Consider the following 11552-nt stretch of genomic DNA (forward strand, 5'->3'; position numbering starts at 1 on the left):
AGTTTGTCCAACATGGATTACTTTCATGATGTGTTGTAAACCTTACTAGCTTGCAGAATTTCCACCTCCAAAATAAAGATGCTGAGGCCTCATTATGTAACATATGAGATTGTGAGGGCATAAACATGATTCATTATACAAGTTTATAAGTATGGAACTGGGGAGATTTCTCAGTGGTTAAGAATGTTGGCCATTTTTCCAAAGGTTCTGGGATCAGTTCCCAGCATCCACAGGACAGCTCACAACTGTCTGAAATTCCAATTCCAGGTGATATGACAATCTTACACAGACAGGTGTGGATGCAATAAACCAGTGTATCTAAAGTAGAAATAAATAGATCATAAACTATTCTAAATAGATGTCCATATTATGTCCAATGAGTTAAAACTACTCAGCGATAGCCACTCACTATTGTATAGAAGGATGACCTAAGGGAAAGGAGAAAACAGACTCATCTTGTAAGCTGTGGTTTTGAAGCAATAAAAGTGAGTGTGAGCATTCATGAATAATAAACCATCTAATGCTGGAAATGGTACACTTTCCTATAGCTTTACCAATATTCTTAAACTACTAATATATGAAACATTTTATGATGGGATGATGATGAAATTTACTGAAGAAAAATTTTACAGTAGAATTCTTCAAAATCTATGCAATTTTTTTTTTTACAATCTAAGCAAACTGACAAAGCAACTCTTGAGAAACTATTCACCTTACAGAAATGTATTTATTTATTTATTTATTTATTTATTTATTGGACATATATTTTCTCATTTATCCCTTGAAAGCTTCTTGATAGTAGTTTCCAAAATAATTTCATTATAAAAGTAACTTTTATTTACCTGATGTAATTGCCACCTCCGAAGTTTACTGATGAATAAACTCATAGTTTCTAGATAATTTTGAACCCTGGCTGGCTGGTTCAACTCAGCTGTTCTGGCTCAAACTCTTCTTCAATGTAACTGATTCAAATCAGGCTTCTCTTAGCTTCTCCCTGAACTGATGTTCTTTGCCTGAAAGTAACTCTGGCAATTTGTTCTAATCATGCTCTTTCTTATTCTCTGGTTTCAGCTGATTCTGCCAACCTGCAATGAACTGGGTGAATTCACAAACAAGCTCAATCCCACTATACTGAACTCACTGCACTGACTGCCAATTAACTCATTCTTTCTTGCACTGCCCTTAAATAGTCCCCCTTTCCTGTCTATTCTCATGAGAGTTGGAAATACCCTATCTATGACTCACTTGTCTGCCCCTCAATTAGGTATCAGTGTTTGAGAGTTAAAGTATGTACAAAGGGTATGTTTCTATGCCAGCCAGATCACACAGACCTAGAAGGTCTTTGGATGTGATAAGAGCAGCCATGCTGCTAAATTAAAATTCCTGTATATTGATTTTTATTTCTGGAAAGTACATCATTTCACAACCATTAAAATATGATTAACATTAGACAAAAGGAAACACTCTCATTATTAGATCCCAAGGTAAGAATGATTAGCTTTCCCTAGTTGCTTGATAGGTGAGTGTTTAGGTGTATAGCAACACTAACCATTCATCAAAGTTGAGACTCTGCCTTAGCAATGAAAAGAATTGAAATCCATTAGTAATACAAGAAAACATTCAAGGTGTTTGCATGTTATTATTAATATTCATATTGATTCCACATTTCTTTAGCATATTAAATTTTTTGTCTATATTTTAGGATCATTGTGAGTTGGGGAAGTAGCATGAGGAGAGTCATATCTGTGGTCCAGGTAAGTATTCTGTGAAAACTGAAGAGATCAAAGGAATGTGAGCGAAAATACTGGGGATGTTGGCACCTCAATCCTGAACACAAGTGTAGAAGAACTTATCACTGGAGGACATTGTGCCTTGTATTCAATGACAGGGTGAGGTTAGCAACAAAATGAACACTCTGTTGACTCAGCTTTCATCCTAAGAAGCTGGCAGAAATAGTTTTGAGTTTCTATTATCCACAGTTTTTTATATGATGAGATATATTTGAATACCAAGGCTTCCACTATAAAAGATACTTGTCAGTTATTAAAGTAGACATTTATAATATATCTTACAAATAGATTGCTGGCATATACATAAAGTTATTTGTGTTTAAAGAAACAGTTATGACAACATGCATTTTTGAAAATGTGCTCAGAAATGAATTAGCTTTTATATTTTTACCTCTAAATTGATTTGTAGAGAATAAAATTGAAATAAGTTGTTCCTCTCAGTAAATGAGACACAAATACTGTTGTAGAATGTGATTTGAGTCTGACCACTTACACATTTCCTTACATTCAATAATTCTAAGCAAATAAAGGCAAGAAAAATAGAAACTCATGTTCCACAAATGAATATCTAAAATATGTACATTTGCTGAAGAATCCATTGTTCTGAGTCTGGAAAATCTACTTAGCTGAGAAAATACAAAGTACAGTTGTGTTCAATTTTAGCCTTAAGGCAACTCACTTAAAATTTAAAGCACATTCTCCTTATTAATGGAAATGAGACAGACAACCTTTTGGTTAGACAGTTTGAAAAAGGTCAGAAATCCTAGCCTTTATGGAAATCAAATTTTCAAGTTAAATTCAAAGAACAACAAAGAAGGAATTGACCAGCATGTACACTAGGACACTAGGATGGAAAATTGGAACATTTAAAATGAGCAAATTTAATTCATGTCTCTACTAAGAGAACTACTCAAATGTACCATATTGTAAGAATTTCAATAGCTGAGAATCTATGGCCATCCGCGTATTACTTTAACACTGCACAAAATACCTAGTTTAGCAGTCTATGCTGTTCTAGTTGGGTGAATTGTAAACAATTCAACTTACATTCTGCAGACAGAATTTCTCATAAGATATTATTGGATAAACTTTGTCTCAGTTGAATAAAAATATGTGTATCAGGTAAATTTCATAAGCTACAAGGAAATTATAATACAGGATTATTTTTGCCTTTTCTGAGAAGTGTTATTAGGGAAAGGGAATTAATTCTTATTATATATGAGGAATTATAGCACAATACATGATCACAGATTTATAGTAAAAACATCTATGTACCTTTATTAAATTAACCTCTTTGGCCTTAAGGCTATGCCAAACACCTGGCAGATTTATTTTACATTTTTCTCAATCCATTTATCTGATGGCATTCATTTATTTCATACATTTTCTCCAATCATTTATGTTTATTCAATTTACATCCAAATAATAGCCCCCTTCCTCCTCACCTCCCACCATTACAAACCCCACCTCACATTGCCAAATCCCCTTCTATTCAGAGATAAAGGAGCTCTCCCTTGGGTACCACCCCACCTTGGGGCATCTGTTTCCAGCAGGACTAGGCACACCCTTTCTCACTGAGGCCCAGTGAGGCAGTCCATGTATTTGGAAGTGAATCCAATGGCAAAAAAGAGACTGAAAGTCAGCACTCCCTCTACTTATTATGGATCCCACATGAAGACCAAGCTGCTTATTTGCTACAAATGTGTAACTGGTCTAGGTACAGTCCGGGCATGCTCTGTGATTGGATCCAGTCTCTGAGCTTCCATAGGACCAAATTATTTGACTCTGTAGTCTTCTCTTCTTGTGGTGTCCTTGACCCTTCTGGCTTGCTAAACAATTTTTCCCCACTCATCCGTGAGACTTCTGAATTCATTTAGGATTTACAAACTAAATATTTTCAGCCTGTTGTAGTGAGCGTGAGAATAGCAATCTGTCTTTGATATCATTATTCCAGGGTTTTTCAAGCTAATTACACAAAACTAGTATTCCTGTTTGAAATGGTAGTTCTATTTTCTTTCTTTTTTTTTTTTTTTGGCAAATTTTTAAGTCATCCACATTAAAATCAATGAAAAGTTTTCAATTTACCAAAATCAAAATTTACAAAATACTATCATCATAAATAAAGCACAAAATACTGTTAAGCATAAAAATACTCTAAATCAAGAAAAAGCATAATGAAATGAGATGACTATTCTCAAAAGAATTTTGTTTATTCTCAAAGGAACAATAGATATTTTAAAACATGTTCAACATTGGTAGTTGTCAATAAAATGCAAATTGAATCTACTTGGAGATAAGTCCTCAGTCGAATCTGAATGGATGTCATCAGCAATCTGACAAGACTCTAGAGAGACATCTCAGTGGTGAAAATATTGAGCATGACAGAAAACCAAAGTACACTGAAGGTAAGAAAAACAATCTTCCTCAGGGAAAAGCATGCCAATTGTCTATCTATACTAAATTGTTAACTGTGAAAATATTACATGTACTGAACAGGTTGTATTTAAGTATTTAGTGACGTACAAAAATATGTATGCATATTTATATATACAAATATGTATATAATAATATTTAAAACAAGCTATGAGTGTGAAAGAGTAATAGGAGGAATATATCAGAGAGTTTGGAGGCAGGAAAGGGAATGGAGAAATGATGTAGTTATGTTATAAAAATAGAAAAATATTAAAGAATACTGCGAGTTCTTATGGAAATCTTGAATTCAGTGTTAGAACATACATGGCAGCTTACACTACCAGTCACTCAAGACCATCAATATTTGAATCTTTCTTTTTTCCTCATAGGAAATGTGTGTGTGTGTATGTGTGTAGTAACCTTGATCCATCTGCTTTTGACTCCTGAGGGCTGTTACGAAAGACCTTCATAATTTTGTACATAATTTTATGAACATAAAAGTACATAATTTTGTTTTGTTTTGTTTTGTTTTGTTTTGTTTTGAGACACGGTTTCTCTGTGTAGCCCTGGCTGTCCTGGAACTCACTTTGTAGACCAAGCTGGCCTCGAACTCAGAAATCCGCCTGCCTCTGCCTCCCAAATGCTGGGATTAAAGGTGTGCACCACCACTTCCTGGCTTCATTTTTTTTTAATCTAACAACAAATGTTTGAGAATATGTAAAGAAAGAGAAGGTCTTATTCCCTATTGAGAGGAGTACAAACCAGTGCAGTTGTTTTAGAAATCAAAATGGAGACTTCTCAAAAGTAAACAAACAAACAAAAAGAACTACATACAGCTTTGCTCTAGAACATACACAAAAACTCTGCATCTTACCACAAAGATATTTCTATATCCATATTTAGTGCTTCTACATTAATAATATCACATATGGAACTAGTCCAGGCGTCCATCAACCCATGTATCCATAATGAACATGTCGTATATATACCTAGTTTAACATGGTGGCAGAAGAAAGGAGAATTGACCAAAATACATATTATTTGAAAATACCTTGATAGTACTCATACACTAATTGTAAAACACTAATAAAATACAAATAGTATATAATACTTATTATATTATTCAAATACTCCTAGCTTCTTAGAAATGACATAAAGTTTAGTAAATAAAGGAATCGCTAGTAATTCCTCATCTAATATTCAGTGTTGGTTTTGATTTGCCTTGTCATTCTGTAGTCATGTAGCTATACCAGACCACTTCACCTTAGACTCCAAAGCCCTCTCTGTGATATTATACATGTGGTCTAAAGGTAGAGTATAAAAACATACAAACTATTTATGTGGACCAGGGCTTTGCAAACCATTTAATATTTTATTACTCTAAGCTGAGGCAAGTGTTGCAATCACAGCAAGTTGTACAAAAAAGTGGAGGGGGTGGTATTGTGTAGCTGGTAGAAGAGTAAAGAAAAAAATAAAAAATCAACAAAAATTGATGACTCATAGGAAATGTGCTGATTTCTGATTATTAAATAGAATGCTAATTCATTCATTAATTCATAATTAACATGTTCGATAAATGTCTTAACTACTTCCTCTGGAGGACAACGCACTGCATAAATAGAACAGCTGCTGACTCATCAGAGACTGATGACTTTTCCTCAAAATTTGAGCACTAATTTTAAGAGTAACAGTTTCAAAATTTTAGGAAAGACATTGACTTAAATATTATTTTACATATCCTTAGAAGATATGTCTTATGTAATTTAATTTACAGTGGCTTCATTTTCAAATATTAGAAAATATCATCCAATTGAAAAATCTGCATAGAAAGTGTTACTCATATATCGCTATCACAATGCTATTTCTGTAGATTCATAGCATACATATTTCTCCATTTATTTTTAAAAGATTTATTAATTTTATTTATAAGCCACCATGTATTTGCTGGGAATTGAAATCAGGACCTTTGGAAGAGCAATCAGTACTCTCAACCCAGCCCAGTGTAGTTTATTAAAGAGCCTATGAGTAGACTGTGCCTCATCACGATTCATTATATTAAGTTTTTGTTGTCTTTGAATTTAACTTTTTTGCAACTGAAATCTGAGTAAATTGTATATTCATTCATTCAGGATCTCCTACAAGTCCAACCAACCAACAATGGGAAATGATAAGACAGATACATACAGAAACTGTATTCATTGGACAAAATACTAGTAATAGGAGCCATAGCAAGTATCTTGTTCCATTATGGGTAAATCAACAACAAAAAATTGATGTCAGACTCTTTGGTTTTTAATATGCTTAATTAAAACTATTTTACTGTCTCTGGTGTCTTCAAAGGGTGGACTTTCACTTGAGTTTAAAATTAATGTGACATTTGGAATATTGATGTTTAACCTGCAATACCATACCAAAGTTTCTAAAAATTATTTACTTAGTGCAATATAGGTCTTGACTGAGACCATTGTCTGGGATACCTGGCTGAGTTTTTAGAGGACACATTTCGCAGAGCAACATTGTGGTCATTTCTGCTCTTTCTTCTCTATGTAAAATTAAGATATTTTATAAATGGCTCACTCTACATGGGGAAGCTATACCTGGAGAAAATGTCCCCAACATAAGTGTGTACAACACATCTAAATTATAATCACCATACAGGTAATCTCAAGGTACCATGATCACTATCTCTATGGAAAGAAAATGACAGATACTAGTCTTACGTAAATATACACCAGTGGTTGCAAGAAATAGTTTGGGAATCAGGTAATATTTACAGTCATTTATTTCCCAATCCCCATAGTCAAAATCATTTAATTTGCTTTTGATCCATTTTTAAATGACTAGACTAATTCTCTGTCAAACTTTTAACAGGAAAATGAGAAATGAATGTTTTTTATTTCTTCTCTGAAAACTCAGATTGTCTAATAAATTAACAGCATAAGCAATTCCCTAACTGAAAGTTTGAAAATACATGTCCTTAATTTTTTGCAGAGTCCTTTTAAGAAAAATTTAACATTTTTAAGACAAAATTTTCTATTGTTTTGAAGCTTGATTGGATGGTTATTCTATATATGTTTATACTGATTATAAATATTTAAACATCAGGAAATTACTTTGTCAAGTCCAATTTTACAAGAAACCCATTAGCGATAAATAATGAGTATAGGAGCTCCGTTTCCCAGCAGCTTAAAATTTTATTTAGGGTTGGCACTTTATAAACTGCCCCCCCCCCATCTCTCTTGATATGTCAGGGAATGTTGTCCTCATACAGGTCTTCTTTAGGAAACAATATTTTGATATTTCTTAGGTGCAGCTTCCCTGTTATATTTAGAAGACATGATCTTGCATCAAGTATCCTGGTCCTTTAGCTTTTACAATTTTTGCGGTTCTTCTCTCTAATTTCTTAGTTGTAGGGATTGTGTTGTAGGTATATCAATTATGGTTGGATAACTGAAAGTAATTTAGTCTCTGCATTCTGACCAGCTGTAAATGTCAGCAGTAACCACTGCCTCCTACAAATGAAGCTTCATTGATGAGGTGTAAGAGACATACTTATCTGTGTGTATAAACATGAGTAATAAGAATGAAGTGCAAAGAGTACTGACAATTGACTTTTATCCCAGAATTCATATGTCAAAGACCTGTGGATCTTGGAATTTGAGGTTTTCAGTCTGACAAAGATTACATAGTCATAGCCAGTCTCATACAAACAAAATATGAATATAATTAAAAACTTTATTGGTTTAGAAAAATGGCAGTAGTAGGTTCTGTAGTAGTTTATGACCACTCTATTCTCTCAGTTTATAGGAATTCCTACTACTAAGATAAATAAGTGCAATAAGTCAACTTGTGGGGATATCTTTCATGGCCAACATGAATCAGTTTTCTCCAGAAAATGACCTCTGATATTCTAATCAATCATAAGATATCAGCCCTAAACTCATGCACATACCTGAAACACCACATAAATTAGTGTTGTATACATGTATACACGTGTATAAGATTAATCATTATAGAAGAAGCCATGAAGTTCAAAGGCTATGAGGTGAACACTTGGTACTGGAGGGCGAGTGAAAATGGTGTATGAAACTCATGTATGAATTTAAAATAAATAAATTTCTAGAGTTGTGGGGCTTCTTGTTAAGTATGTTACTGTTTAATGAAAGAAAGCAAAACCAAACTAAAGCAAAATATCTACCTCACAGTTTCTTTGTGTGTGTGTGTGTGTGTGTGTGTGTGTGTGTATTTCCCCAAAGTTGTGTGCATTTAAAAACTAAATTCTGAGCTGGTAGAGACATTGAGGGAGAATAACTTAATCTAGTTGAAAAGATATGACATATAGTCCATAGTTTAATCCATTTTCATCTCATATATGTATGGGTAGGGCTAGTTTAGTTAAAGTAGACCACAGAGTTGGACATTGGATAGTTCCTACCACAACATCCATCTTCTTTCTTAGTTACTAACAATGATTGAGTTCATCTATTTGTTTTTCTTTGTCTTGTTGTTTGAACATAGTGATTTTTCCCTATAAGCACAGAATCAAACCAGTGGCCATGTACAGAAATCTTTGAAACTATGAATATTGATAAATCCATCCTCCTTAACTTGCTCTCATCTGGTGCTTATTCAGGACTTTGAAAGTTAACCAACACAAGCTGTGTTCTGAGAATCTGAGGAAAGGGAGGCCTCATCACAATGGAGACACTTTATTGACTCTGTTATTGTGGATTTGTTTCCAGTCATTCTTTAAGAACAGAAAGTCACACAGGTGAGGCACCTCAGAGGATATATTTAGTTGCCACCTGCCTGGGGACCTGAGTTTGATTCCTAAGTCATTAATTGTTTTAGAAGGTAAGAGCCAAACTGAATCCTGCAAGTTGTCATATGACTGACTCATATGTGTCTTAGTATATACATTTGTGTGTACATACACAAACATATACACAAACACAAATGAAAATACATTTTAAAAATCAGTAACAACAAAAATAAAAACAATATATAGATTTTATAAAACAAAAATAGGCATCAGATTTAGTCTGCCAATAACCTAAGATTAAAAACAAACAAGAAAACAATATTAATTTGAACAAGTAACATTGGGATGGAAATATGAATATTAAATTTTATGGTTTCTGGTTTTCTGCCAATGGCATAATTTATGTTATTTTATTAAGAAGAAATTTTTGAGTGTGTATATGTGTGTATGTGCATGTGTGTTTGACAAACTAGAAAGATAGAAGGAATCAGTAAAAGTTATAATCACCTTGAGATCTCCAGTTTAAAATCTCCTAGTCCATGTGAGGCTAGTCATGCCCCATGAAATGAGAAAAGATTTCCATCAGGTGTAGCTGATATAGCCCTGCCATAAATTAAAACTCTCTGGTAGAAAGGAATAAAAAGGACAAAAGGAAATAAAACTCAGGGGTACATATATAAATAGTCTACAAGCATCAAAGAACTCAGGGTGATCTGTCTTTGAGTGACACCACTCCATGGAGAATTAAATGACACAATAAAAAAGAAAGAAAGAAAGAAAGAAAGAGACGTGCTTGCATTATAATATGCTCATGATTCATTCTGAATGAAACTCAAAATAAGCTTGAGACACCTTACACAAATGCCAGTTTTTACACAACGAAAGAGGTATTTCACATCTCTTTTCTTTTAAAGAAGCTGCTATTACAATGGGATTTTTGGACTTTAATTTAATTTCATTTTTAAAAATATGTTTTGTGTGTGTGTGTGTGTGTGTGTGTGTGTGTGGTTATATGTGTTCATGTCATGGCACCTGTGCAGGGGTTAAAGGAAAACTTTCAGAAGTCATTTCTCTATTTCATTTAAGTAGATTCTATGGATAGGTCATTAGTTCGATGGTCTGAATCTCTACCAACTGTGCCAAATCATTGGCCTTAGCTTTAATTTTTTTGTTTAAAGAATGTGATTTGAAATATAAAATTTCATAATTTCTACTTCCATATAAATAACCTTCCTTAGTGTTGATATCCTAAAGAGAATCTCATGCATCTCAGAACATATCTGTTCAAATGCTAAACTCCCAGGAAAGTTTTTATATAACATGCACATAAATTAACATGTGCATATGCTTATGTTATATTTTACTAATTTCTATCCTCACATAGCTATTGTTAAACCTTTGAGTGGTAAAAAGCCTCACTTCAGTTTGTAAAAATAATTCTATTGGCAAATCAGAAGCAGTAAGAATTTAGTGGGTAACTAAGAGTGAATTCTATAACATATTTATTTTCAAAACTGTTCATTAAACTGCTTTGTCCATCTAACTAAATAAAATTTGAGAAATATATAAGATTCCTATGAAGTTTTATAGATGCTATATTTAGTATTTTAAATATAGTACTGCTATTGGCAGTTACTTTTGAATTAATATATTCACAGACTAATTATCACTTTGAAAGTAGCGTGAGAATCCATGATTAGAACAAAATGAAGAAAAATCAGGCAAAGAAGAATGAATAATACTGCAAACAGATTCTGGTAAGACTATTCTAAGTTTTCAGTCAAAAAATGATTGCAATTAAAGAAAATTAAACCATATTTCTTTGGATATTTGTATTCTTCTTTTGGAATTCTCAAGAGAATTTGACTTTTCTACTGTGAATTTTATTAATTTAAAACGCAGATTTAAGTTGTTTTCTGTTAAACACTCTTCCATTTTCCAAGATGGCTGACTGTTTTTGATAGTTTACAATAAAAATTCAAGCCTTTTAAACATGCTTTAAAATACTAAACACTAAATAATTCATTTACATATTGTTAATGAATGCTATAGAAAAATGCAAACTGAGATTTATGAATACTTAAGTAGCATTCTCTGTGAAGTTTTTTTTTTTTTTTTTTTTTGAGTCAGGGATTTTTTGTGTAGCCTTGCTGTCCTGGAACTCACTCTGTAGTCCAGGCTGGCCTTGAACTCAGATATTTGCCTGCGTCTGCCTCCCAGGTGCTGGGATTAAAGGCATGAGCCACCACACCCAGTCTAAGTAGCATTCTCTAGCTAGTATATCTTTAAGAGTTTCATCAGGGAATAATGGAATCACTATTTTATTTATTTTTATTGTTATTGTTATTGTTTTTAGAAAATTACTTTTTAAAATACCCTCATAATAAACTTCTGGGATTACTTCCTTGTAGTATGTATGGGTTAATTTCTCAAGGGGATCTGAGCTCCTGGAGTCTTGTACTGCATCTGTCTTAGTCAGGGTTTCTGTTCCTGCATAAACATCATGACCAAGAAGCAAGTTGGGGAGGAAAGGGTTTATTCAGCTTACATTTCCATACTGCTGTTGATCACCAAAGGATGCAGGACTG

This window comes from Mus pahari, chromosome 5, assembly GCF_900095145.1.
Source record: "Mus pahari chromosome 5, PAHARI_EIJ_v1.1, whole genome shotgun sequence".
Taxonomy (NCBI): domain Eukaryota; kingdom Metazoa; phylum Chordata; class Mammalia; order Rodentia; family Muridae; genus Mus; species Mus pahari.